Source organism: Pygocentrus nattereri, chromosome 2, assembly GCF_015220715.1.
Source record: "Pygocentrus nattereri isolate fPygNat1 chromosome 2, fPygNat1.pri, whole genome shotgun sequence".
In the NCBI taxonomy this organism is placed as follows: Eukaryota; Metazoa; Chordata; class Actinopteri; order Characiformes; family Serrasalmidae; genus Pygocentrus; species Pygocentrus nattereri.
In genome coordinates this window covers 10,533,138-10,543,584 of record NC_051212.1, presented here as the reverse complement: position 1 = coordinate 10,543,584, position 10,447 = coordinate 10,533,138, and positions in this window count along the sequence as shown.

Below are 10,447 nucleotides of genomic sequence, written 5' to 3'. Positions count from 1 at the left end.
CATAAAAGCCATTCTCCCACAAACTCGGTGCACAATTTCTATTTATTCTCGGAGTTCGAATCATTGGAAAAACAAAATAGAAACATACCATATTTTTTTGCACCGGCCACATTTATTTCCAAAATTCTGAATTCAGCAAATGAGCAGTAATTGTGCATTAAAGTGTGCTTCACAAACTTTCACCCAAAATCAACACAGCGTGCAATCTGAGAGCAGGGGCGCCTGAACTTCTGCCTACGGCTGGCCGTGTGTATATGCTTCCATGCAAGCGAGTCTTTAACCAAGTGAGGTAAAGAAAAAATGAATGAATGAGAGGAAAAAGGAGGGGAAGTAGCCGTACCTTCTCAGTAACACACTGGTCAGTCAGGGACTATCGTATGTCCAGCTCAGGTTTTGACCACTGGCGTTGGCACAGCGCTCCATTACACATAAAGCTTTATATTGTTGGATCGCTGCGTCTCGCCCGTAACTTAACCCTCGTTTTATGCACTACACATTCCACACACATTAATAAAAGTAACATATGCCTGCGCTATGCCAAAGGGGTCCATTTTGGACGCTTTTCGGCCCCCCTCCCCAATCCCTCGCCCCCCCACTTTCCTTGTTTCTCCATTTCTCATATTAGCGTTCTTGCTAAGGTCAGCTGGCTGTGCAGATTAGCTTGATAAAGTGGGATATTAGGTGGGTCTGAGGTTACCGGTACAGCTCCAAATCGGATCCATATGATGATCCTGCCACGTCCCGTCTGGTTAAGGTTTCTCTTCGAATTATTTGAAACGCGCGTTTATTGAGTTGGACTGCTAGCTGGACGCAGGCTGGAATAGCTGCGGTTCTCCTTACACGCTCTTCTTTATGCATTTGGTGGATGTCGCTTTGAGTGCAGTTAACTTACACTGACCTCCTCTGCACTGTCCGCTAAACAAGCGCGTGTTTATGATAGCCTGTTGGTGGAGGTAAATCCTGGTTTCCTGCTATTCTGGTTGGAGGGACAGATCATAATCTAAGTGAAAACATGACATGTGCTCGAGAAAGAAGAGAGAAGGGGCGCTCTCTTGAACAAAGATCCCCCTCACATGCACACACACACACACAGAGTGAGAGGAAGCCGCTGCTCCTGTTTGCACTGTAGCGGTCATCTATAAGATGACATAATCTGAAATCACTATCCTGTTTATAGCTAAGTTTCCCCAGGTCAGTTCCATTGCCCCTCAATGGGCCTTCACAGAACTTTCCAATCTGTGAGGGCATGAGAGAGAGAGAGAGAGAGACATTATATACAGTACTCGTGCAGAGGTCACAGACCACCCTTCATTTACATTATCTCCCGTCAAAAGGTCCTTTAAGAACAGACCATTCGTTTTCAGGAGGTATTTCTGAAGAAAACAAAGTCAAAGAAAGGTAAGGTAAACAAAAAGACTTAAAAAATGATTAAAAGATACAGAAGGAATCCTAACAACCATCTGAAAGACCTGGTAGACACCAAAACTGTCCCCATCAGATACACAGCATTTTCACTGTCAAGAGAAAATTAGCTTTTGCTTCAGATCTGAAAAAATCCACAGGTGTTTCTGTCCATCCTTCCACTATGAGAAGACCACTCAGCACTATGGGTCTGAAAGGACCAACAGACTCAACATCACTGAAAGCATTTGGGATGAATTGGATTGAAAGAAGCAGAAAACGCTTATTCAACGTCTTTGGAGGTGTGGAAAAATCTCGCTGAAGATTTCTTTGAGAAGCCGAAAGTGAGTCTTCCGAAATGAATGGAAGCTGTAATAAAGGCAAATGAGGATACATTAGGAATTATATGATATTTAGTTTCTGGGGCTCCTGCGTCTTTTTCTGGTACCTATATGTTTAGATTTTCTTCCTGATGTAGAAAAATGTATACATGTATACATTTTAGCCACTCGTGAAAATGGTATGTAATTGTTTTGCTCAGTCAGATAATAAATAAAGCTAGTACAGTGTGATTTGTGTGAATGTGTTATTTGAACTATTTCCAAAGCTCTCCTTGAGGAAACCCAGTATGAACAGTTATCATCCAATACCTAATTGGTCTAATCAATCCTTCATTGAATTAAACCAGGCGATAAAATTGAACGAATCATTATGATGGACAGGCGACCGTCAGAAAATCAGGTATCGAACCTTCAAACCACCAGACTTTTACTGTTTATGTTTATTGAAATTTATTCTAATTGTCTAATTATTGTTGTTTATTCTAACAGCATTTTACTTGGGGGGGGGGGGGGGGGGGGGCACGTCTGAGATGGAAACTGGCTGCCTAAAATTTTACCATCAAAATTCCCAAAGTTGTATATATAGTTAGAATAAAACTGTTAATTAGGGGTGCATCCCAAAATTTACTACAAAAATAAAGAATTGCTGAAAGTTTGTCTCACGGTAATATGATTTTTAGTTTATTATAACATTCTGTATTATAATAGTACAATATTTGAAACAAAGGCTCTCCTGTGTAGTGTTACGATCTAATGCCCTATCCACAAGCTAATGTTAGCCCTGACCTAACACTCTAGCCTCAGGCTAACATGCAGGTTAGGATACAGTAATGTGTTATAAGTTTACTGTTAGTGAAATGAGGATGTGTGCAGTTATGATACCATAGTTGGTATCATATAAACTAAACTATAAAGTAAACTATAAAGTAAACTATAAAGGCTGTTAAAGCTCCATTGACATTAAATGAATTCAGCAAGAGAGAGAGGGAGAGAGAGGGAGAGAGAGAGAGAGAGAGAGAGAGAGAGAGAGAGAGAGAGAGAGAGAGGGAGAGAGGGAGAGAGAGAGAGAGAGAGAGAGATGTAATATAACTGCACTTGATTTGAAAACCTTTTTTTTTCCCCCTCAGAAGCAGCCGTTCAAATTTCAGGTCTTTTTTTTTTTCCTCTCACTCACTTTCCTAAGTATAATATAGTTGGGGCATCTGACAAAGCAGGGCATCTGACAACGCAGGGCATCTGACAATGCAGGGCATCCGACAATGCAGGGCATCCAACTCTGACCATGTCCAGAGCACTTCTGGATGTTTGCAGATGAGTTTGGAATGTTTATTTGATGTTTATCAAACTTCTCAATCAATAATATTTCCCAGCATTTTTCATGCAAGTATGAAACAAACTGCCTGTGCCAAAAGGGGTTTTCATTGTTCTTGGAAATAAAAACAAACATGCCAGATTTTTGACGCAGATGCATTCTGGCCAAATGACGCGCGTTTGTTTGAGACGAGTCCGTCAACAAGCAGGACGCTGGCAGCGAGCAGGACTGTAGACACCTATAACTCTGATCTACTCTCAGCATTCAAAGCTCCGAGTGGCACAGTAGTGCACGACTTCGCGTTACACGAGCACACATTCTCATAGTTGTTTCAACTGTCACGCATTTTGGTTTCTTTTCCCGTCTCTTATACTCACTGACCCCAGCCGTGGGCCTGCTCGAGTGATCAAAGCTCTCGAAAAATCAGCAAATTCCTCTGAAACGAATAGCTTGGGCAAATATACATAAAAGCCTGTTGCAAAATGTGGATCCGTGAGGTTTTTTTCTCTCTCTCTCCTGAAAACGTACGGCTTATTGTTCATACTGCATAGCATATGTAAGATTTTGAGTGGTCTCATGTTTGAGAGAGCCCGAGTGGTCCACAGTGGTGGTGATGGGAACCAGACGTCGAGACGAGTAGGTGAATGCTTCTAAAAACCACCACGCTGGAAAGTTATTCCTTGAAACGGTTGTGAACATGCGGCGTGATGTCTGTGTCATGATGATATGTTTGAAAAAAAGTTGTGACCCCTATCAATAAAACCTCAGAAGATGGGTAGGCTCACTGGTCATTTTAGCAAGTGAAATGGGCATATGTGTGCTGTAGTCATGGTGAGCCCAGGTTCCTATCACCACTGTGAAGAAATCTGAGTGGGTACGTTTCTCCACGATGAACCGTTTCACACCAAACCACTCTGAAGGTCCCTATTTACATCTTGATCACCTTTGAGGCCCATTTTGCAAGTTCTAAGCAGCTTAATAGAACCGATTTATTCTGTAGGGAAGCAATGAGACCATTTTTGAATTCCCAGCAAATAATTACTCCACAGTTTAATGAAAGCATCTGCATATGTGCTCCCACATGCTCAAAGACTCTACTCCTTCAGAACGATTAGTCAAGAGGCAGAACGCGTGTCTTTACACGCTTACTGAGAATCGCAAAGTAGAAATGCAGCGAGTGGAGCTTTACTTTCAGTGAACCTGTTGGATGTTGCATGAAGAACAAAAGACCCCTTTCGCTCAGATGTGTTACCGAACCTGCCCCGAGTTCTTTTGGTTGCTTTATGTACTGCTAATTCCTTTTCGAGCAAGTCCAGCTCCTCCAGGTGGCCTAGACGTCTTGGTCAAACGCGTTAGCTGAACATCTAAGTGCGTTTCTTAATCTCAGAGGGAGCGTTCTGCACGTTACCAGGATCAAGCACGACCCTCGGGGCACGGGGAAAGGATACGGCTATAATGTAGAGACATCAATGCACCAAAGTAGCCGGTCCTGTTCCAACAGCAGCAAAGAGGTGTTGGAACATCTACCACTGCATGACTAAGAACGAAGGGCAAGAGGAGTGAGGCGCCCAGAGAAAGGCAGAGGTCCAGCGTACATTCCAGTAGGGACGACAGAAAAGGGAAGAGGGAACGAACGGTCACAGTGGGGAGTCGGACAGTGTCATGGCGAGAACGTGGTTGCCCAGCAGGTTGGGTGAAGAAGAGGAGGAGTTCTCAGATTGGTCAGAAAAGGAGTTTGCTGGCTGCTTTATTGTTCGTGAGGGGGTTGGTGGTGGATGTTATTACTGGACGGGACCCTCGATATTGTCATGGTCACTCACTAGTTATGCTTTATGATTTTATATATATATTTATATTTTTTGAAGAACAACATTTAGACCTTTCACACTGTTGTTGTCTGTTCTCCCTTGTTTCTTAAGTAGTGGGCACAATAATCTTTAAACAGGAGTTCTTGCGTTCAGGCGTTTATTACGTGTGCACACGTTACGGATCGTATTGGAATCTGCAGGTAGTGCATGTGGATAAAAGCCGCAGACTAAAATATTTAAATGAGTTATATAAACGTTATATAAACGTAATTATGAACGTAATAGCGTCACCAAACGGCCGCTTATTCGTTTTTGTGCTTCTTTATGAAGTGAAATAAGGGCGGTCTGAGAAATGAAGCAGACCCCCGTCTTTCATCACCGTCTGTTTATGGTTCGAGTGTGTTTTGAAGTCATCGCGCGCGCTTCTTGTCCCATCATCGCAGAGGAACCGTTTGAAGCGTGTTTTGTTATTATTATTATTATTATTATTATTATTGTCAGTATTATTAGTATTATTATTATTACTGTAATATGTATTAAGTCCTCTCTCACTTTATCTCTAGTCAATTCGGCTTATTTCGTTCAAATCAATCGGCTACCGCAAGGCTGGTTTATCGATCCCTTCATTTGGTGGCTCAGACCGTTTTAACGCGCGGAATTCAGCGGGTTTGAAATGTTGCATTTAAAATCTTAATTTTAGTCTTAGTTTTAAATCTTTTTAAAACCGTTTATCAGACTGGAGATCAACATGTTTACCTTTCCTACAACTTTCTTCCCGCCACATCCACGCGCACCACCGCCAGCGACGGCTCTGGGCGTCACCTAAAGGCTTCACCTGCGCGATCATCTCGACCAGTGAGCGCAACCGACGGAGCGAGCAGCGGAAAACAAGCGCGCGCCTCGTTCGCTCGAGCCTTTTTTTATTTTTATTTTTTATTTTTTATTTTTTTAATGATCCCGTTTTTGCCCCTCGGGTTTTTTTTTTTGGGGGGGGGGGGGGGGGGGGGGGGGGCTGATTAAAGCACTGAAGGGCAGCCAGGCCGTCTGAGTGGGAGAGCCGTGGATCTTGGGTCGTAAATGTAAACTGGAGACAATAAAATCTTCTGTGGCGGAGCGCGAGCAGAACGGAGACATTGAGGTCGGGGGGGAGGACGGGGGGGGGCACGCGCGCTATAATTAGAGAGGTGGAGTAACGGGACTTCTTTATTAAGGCGCGCGGTGTGCTGGGAGAGTGGGTTATCCAGAGGTCACGCGCGCAGGTACACTGTGGCGCCTTTCTTCGAGGCACGGCGCGTGCACGAGCCGGCTGTGGCGACGTGCCGGTTTTGGGTTGCAGGGCTCGTGCTGGGCTCGCAGCGACTCTGGATCAGAGGCTGAATTCTGAACGTCCTTCGTCGCTGCTCCCGCAGCCACGCCGCTGCTTTGGGGCGTCGCGGGCGCGGAAGAGCCGTCAGACGTGAAAACGCGGCGCTGCAGTGAAAGAAAGCACGAAATAAATGTGCATGGCTGTATAAAATCAGGCGCTCGCACGCCGGACGAGGTCCACATCCCCCTTACATTCACCCCCATGAGAGCCTCTCCACACTGCGAAGGCTGGAGAGAGGAGGCTGGGGAGAGGAGGCTGGAGAGAGGAGGCTGGAGAGAGGAGGCTGGGGAGAGGAGGGTGGAGAGAGGAGGCTGGGGAGAGGAGGCTGGAGAGAGGAGGCTGGAGAGAGGAGGCTGGGGAGAGGAGGCTGGGGAGAGGAGGCTGTGGAGAGGAGGCTGGAGAGAGGAGGCTGGAGAGAGGAGGCTGGGGAGAGGAGGGTGGAGAGAGGAGGCTGGAGAGAGGAGGCTGGGGAGAGGAGGCTGGGGAGAGGAGGCTGGAGAGAGGAGGCTGTGGAGAGGAGGCTGGGGAGAGGAGGCTGGAGAGAGGAGGCTGGGGAGAGGAGGCTGGGGAGAGGAGGCTGGAGAGAGGAGGCTGGGGAGAGGAGGCTGGAGAGAGGAGGCTGGGGAGAGGAGGCTGGAGAGAGGAGGCTGGAGAGAGGAGGCTGGGGAGAGGAGGCTGGGGAGAGGAGGCTGGGGAGAGGAGGCTGGGGAGAGGAGGCTGGGGAGAGGAGGCTGGAGAGAGGAGGCTGGAGAGAGGAGGCTGGGGACAGGAGGCTGGGGAGAGGAGGGTGGAGAGAGGAGGCTGGGGACAGGAGGCTGGAGAGAGGAGGCTGGGGAGAGGAGGGTGGAGAGAGGAGGCTGGAGAGAGGAGGCTGGGGACAGGAGGCTGGAGAGAGGAGGCTGGGGAGAGGAGGGTGGAGAGAGGAGGCTGGAGAGAGGAGGGTGGAGAGAGGAGGCTGGAGAGAGGAGGCTGGGGACAGGAGGCTGGAGAGAGGAGGCTGGGGAGAGGAGGGTGGAGAGAGGAGGCTGGAGAGAGGAGGCTGAGGAGAGGAGGCTGGGGAGAGGAGGCTGGGTAGGTTAGGGAGGTGAGGTGTTTGGGCTTTAACTCGGAGCACCGGGTCCTAATAGGGAGCAGATGGAGCTCCGAGGGCAACGGGGCACTTTTCCACACACAGGTGCACCGAGCTCCCTCCCTCCGCCTCTGTCTCTCCGTCCTTCTCTTTTAACCCTCTCCGCGCGGCGCTCTTCCTCAGCCTCAGCCTCATCTGGGCTTCCTCGCGCGAGCCCCGAGGCTGCTTTACGCTCTGCCGGTTTGCGTCATTTGGAGTGAGACGCAAGACTTTATCACGGCGGGATTACTCCGCACAGAATGGCTCGCGCGTTCAGCCTAAACACCACCTCGTGCGGTGAAAACAGAGGAACCAGCTTGATTCGGACTAAACGAGCGCTTTGATCCTTTCAGTCAAACTCCTTTTACAGTCCAGTTGCTTGGTAACGCGCGAATCGACGGGACAGTTTTTATATACAGTTTTATCAAAATAAAATCCAAAGGGTTTAATAAGCTGTTGCGCTCGAGCTCAGCAGGGTTCCACGTGCACGCGCGGTGTACAGTAAAAATGGAAATAAAGATCAAATGGAAACAGGAAAAGCATAAAAATGAAGATTAATGTTGAAAAAACATATAATATAATATATAATAATATAACAGAGCATTATTATTATTATTATTATTATTATTATTATTATTATTATTATTATTATTGTTGTTGTTGTTGTTGTTGTTGTTGTTGTTGTTGTTGTCGTCAAAGCAAGGGCGTCGACACCAAGAGGAATAATAATAATAATAATAATAATAATAATAATAATATTAATACTGAGAATGGGAACGATATTCAAATTAAATGATATTTAAAAATCTTGATTTTAATTTCGCGTCTAAAATTGATTCTGCCTGTTTCTAACAGAAGCTGAAGCTTTCAGAGCGACCTGCTGGATTACCAGCCCCCCGATTTTCCCGTTTAAAAGTGCGCAAGAAACCCGCTTCGATTTTTTTAAATTACCCAGACGATGAGATATAAATCATAACCCACTGGAGAGGCTTTCGGGTGGTCTTCTGTCGCAGCCGAACTACATCATTAATAAAGTAAGCCAAGCAAAAGCACGACGGTCTACCTGGCCAGATGCCTGGGGTCGTCTTAACGTTGTAAACAATAATAACAACAATAATACTACTACTACTAATAATAATAACAGTAATAATAATAACAACAACAAGAATACTACTACTACTAATAATAATAACAGTAATAATACTAATAATAATATTTTTAAAGCTAAATTATGGAACTCCAAGCCTAAAATCTGCACACGACACAGCCCTACGCACAACACCATGTGAGCTGCTTCAGTACTGCGAGGCCTCGGACTCTCATAACGGCTGCGCGCGCTGGGCGGATTGCGCGTATTTTCAAATGGACTGAATGGATTTTCTGGTGTTGAATTAACCTGGAAAACAAACAAACAAGCAAACAAACCAACAAAAACATCAAAAAACGCCGTCACGAGCCACCGGGACGCTCAATAATAATAATAATAATAATAATAATAATAATAATAATAATAATAATAATAATAGGCCCCAGAAACAGTGACGCATTCTGCTAAGGAGCTGAACAGCCCCGACGCTTCGACGCTTCTTTACCCGGTTTCTATCATGACGAGACACTCGCGCCGACGCTTCTGAACTTTCTGCGCTTTTTAAAGTTATTTCCCAACTTTTCCCGCGTCTTAAACCAGCGGTCACTGCTCGGCGGCGAGCTCGAGCCCAGTTTGTGATCACCCGTCCTCCTCGCCGTGGAGAATCAAGGCTCAAGGCCTCACAGTCGTTTTCTCTGCTGAGCGCGACGTGATTTCATCGTCCGCGTCTCACTGCGCGATAGTTTGGGAAGGCTTTCCTGTTTTGGCAAACAAGAGGAGCAGGGATACGTTCGGAGAGCGGGAGACCACGCAGACAATGCACGCAGCTGAAGTTCACATTGTTGGGTGGTGTGGGCTGGGCTGGGCTGGGTTGGGTTGGGGGGGCGGGGGGGCGGCAGGGGCAAGAACATGTGCAAACAAATTCTATATGGCCAAAAAATGCGGCTGAAGCGAGCGCGAGCGCAGCCGTCTCGCCTCTACCCCGGTCTTTAAACGGAAATTGAAACGTTGCTGTTTTCGTCCAGGCAAATATTGAAGGAATGCTGCGCTCGGTGGCTTCTGCTTCTGCTGTGTGACCCGAAGCCACGTGGTGGAGTGTGAGAAAGTGCGTGTTTTTGTTTTTTCTCTCTCTTTTTCAGGAATGCAGCGGGACGGTTTACCAGTCGAGCAGAGCTCATCAGGGCTGGAGAATAAAGCGCTGCGATGCCGCCTGAGGTGCTGATTTACCGTGTATGACCCACAAAACACGGAGAATCAGTAGAGCCAACGGAGAGGAGCAGGGCGAGCACAGTACTCTGGAGATTAGACTTAGACTGAGGACTATAGAGCCGGATCAACAAGTGAACACGCCAGAACACGCCATTATATAATATAATATAATATAATATAATATAATATAATATAATATAATATAATATAATATAACATTGCATTTTTCAGGTTTTGACATAGTTTGAAAGTCTCTGTTACTCTTTACATCGTTTGTAAATTTTATGATGAGTGGCCTTAAAGAAATGACCCAAAATGACTTGGGAAAATTTCTGGTTCCATTGACTTCCATTGAAAGTGAAGTGTGTTTTTCCCTTCTCCTGTAAAGTCACTATTTTGGAGATACAAGGTTTTCTTCCCACAGCAGCGATAATATGATATATAATATAGAATATATATATTCTCTGTTAGGAGACATTCTTGGAAAAAATAATAATCCCAAACTTCATTTTGCCGTTGGGCCTAAAACGTGCGCTTTGGCGAAGACCTTCTAATTAAGTCGTCAACTTCTAGGACAAGTGGCGAGCTGGGCAGCTCCAAATACCTGCAGTGGCCGAGTGGTGACAGTATGAGACGCTGACTCTGAACCCTTTTGCTCCGTGTAACCGGGTTTTAGCGACTACAGTGACTGAAATGTGCAATAAGCATCACAGGGCATCAGCGGTGGCTGCATTGCGCGTGCAGCATGTTAACTGCAGGCCCAGTGGATCATTAGGCCGAGCTCCAAGCAAAGAGTCAACACAGCTCGTAAAACC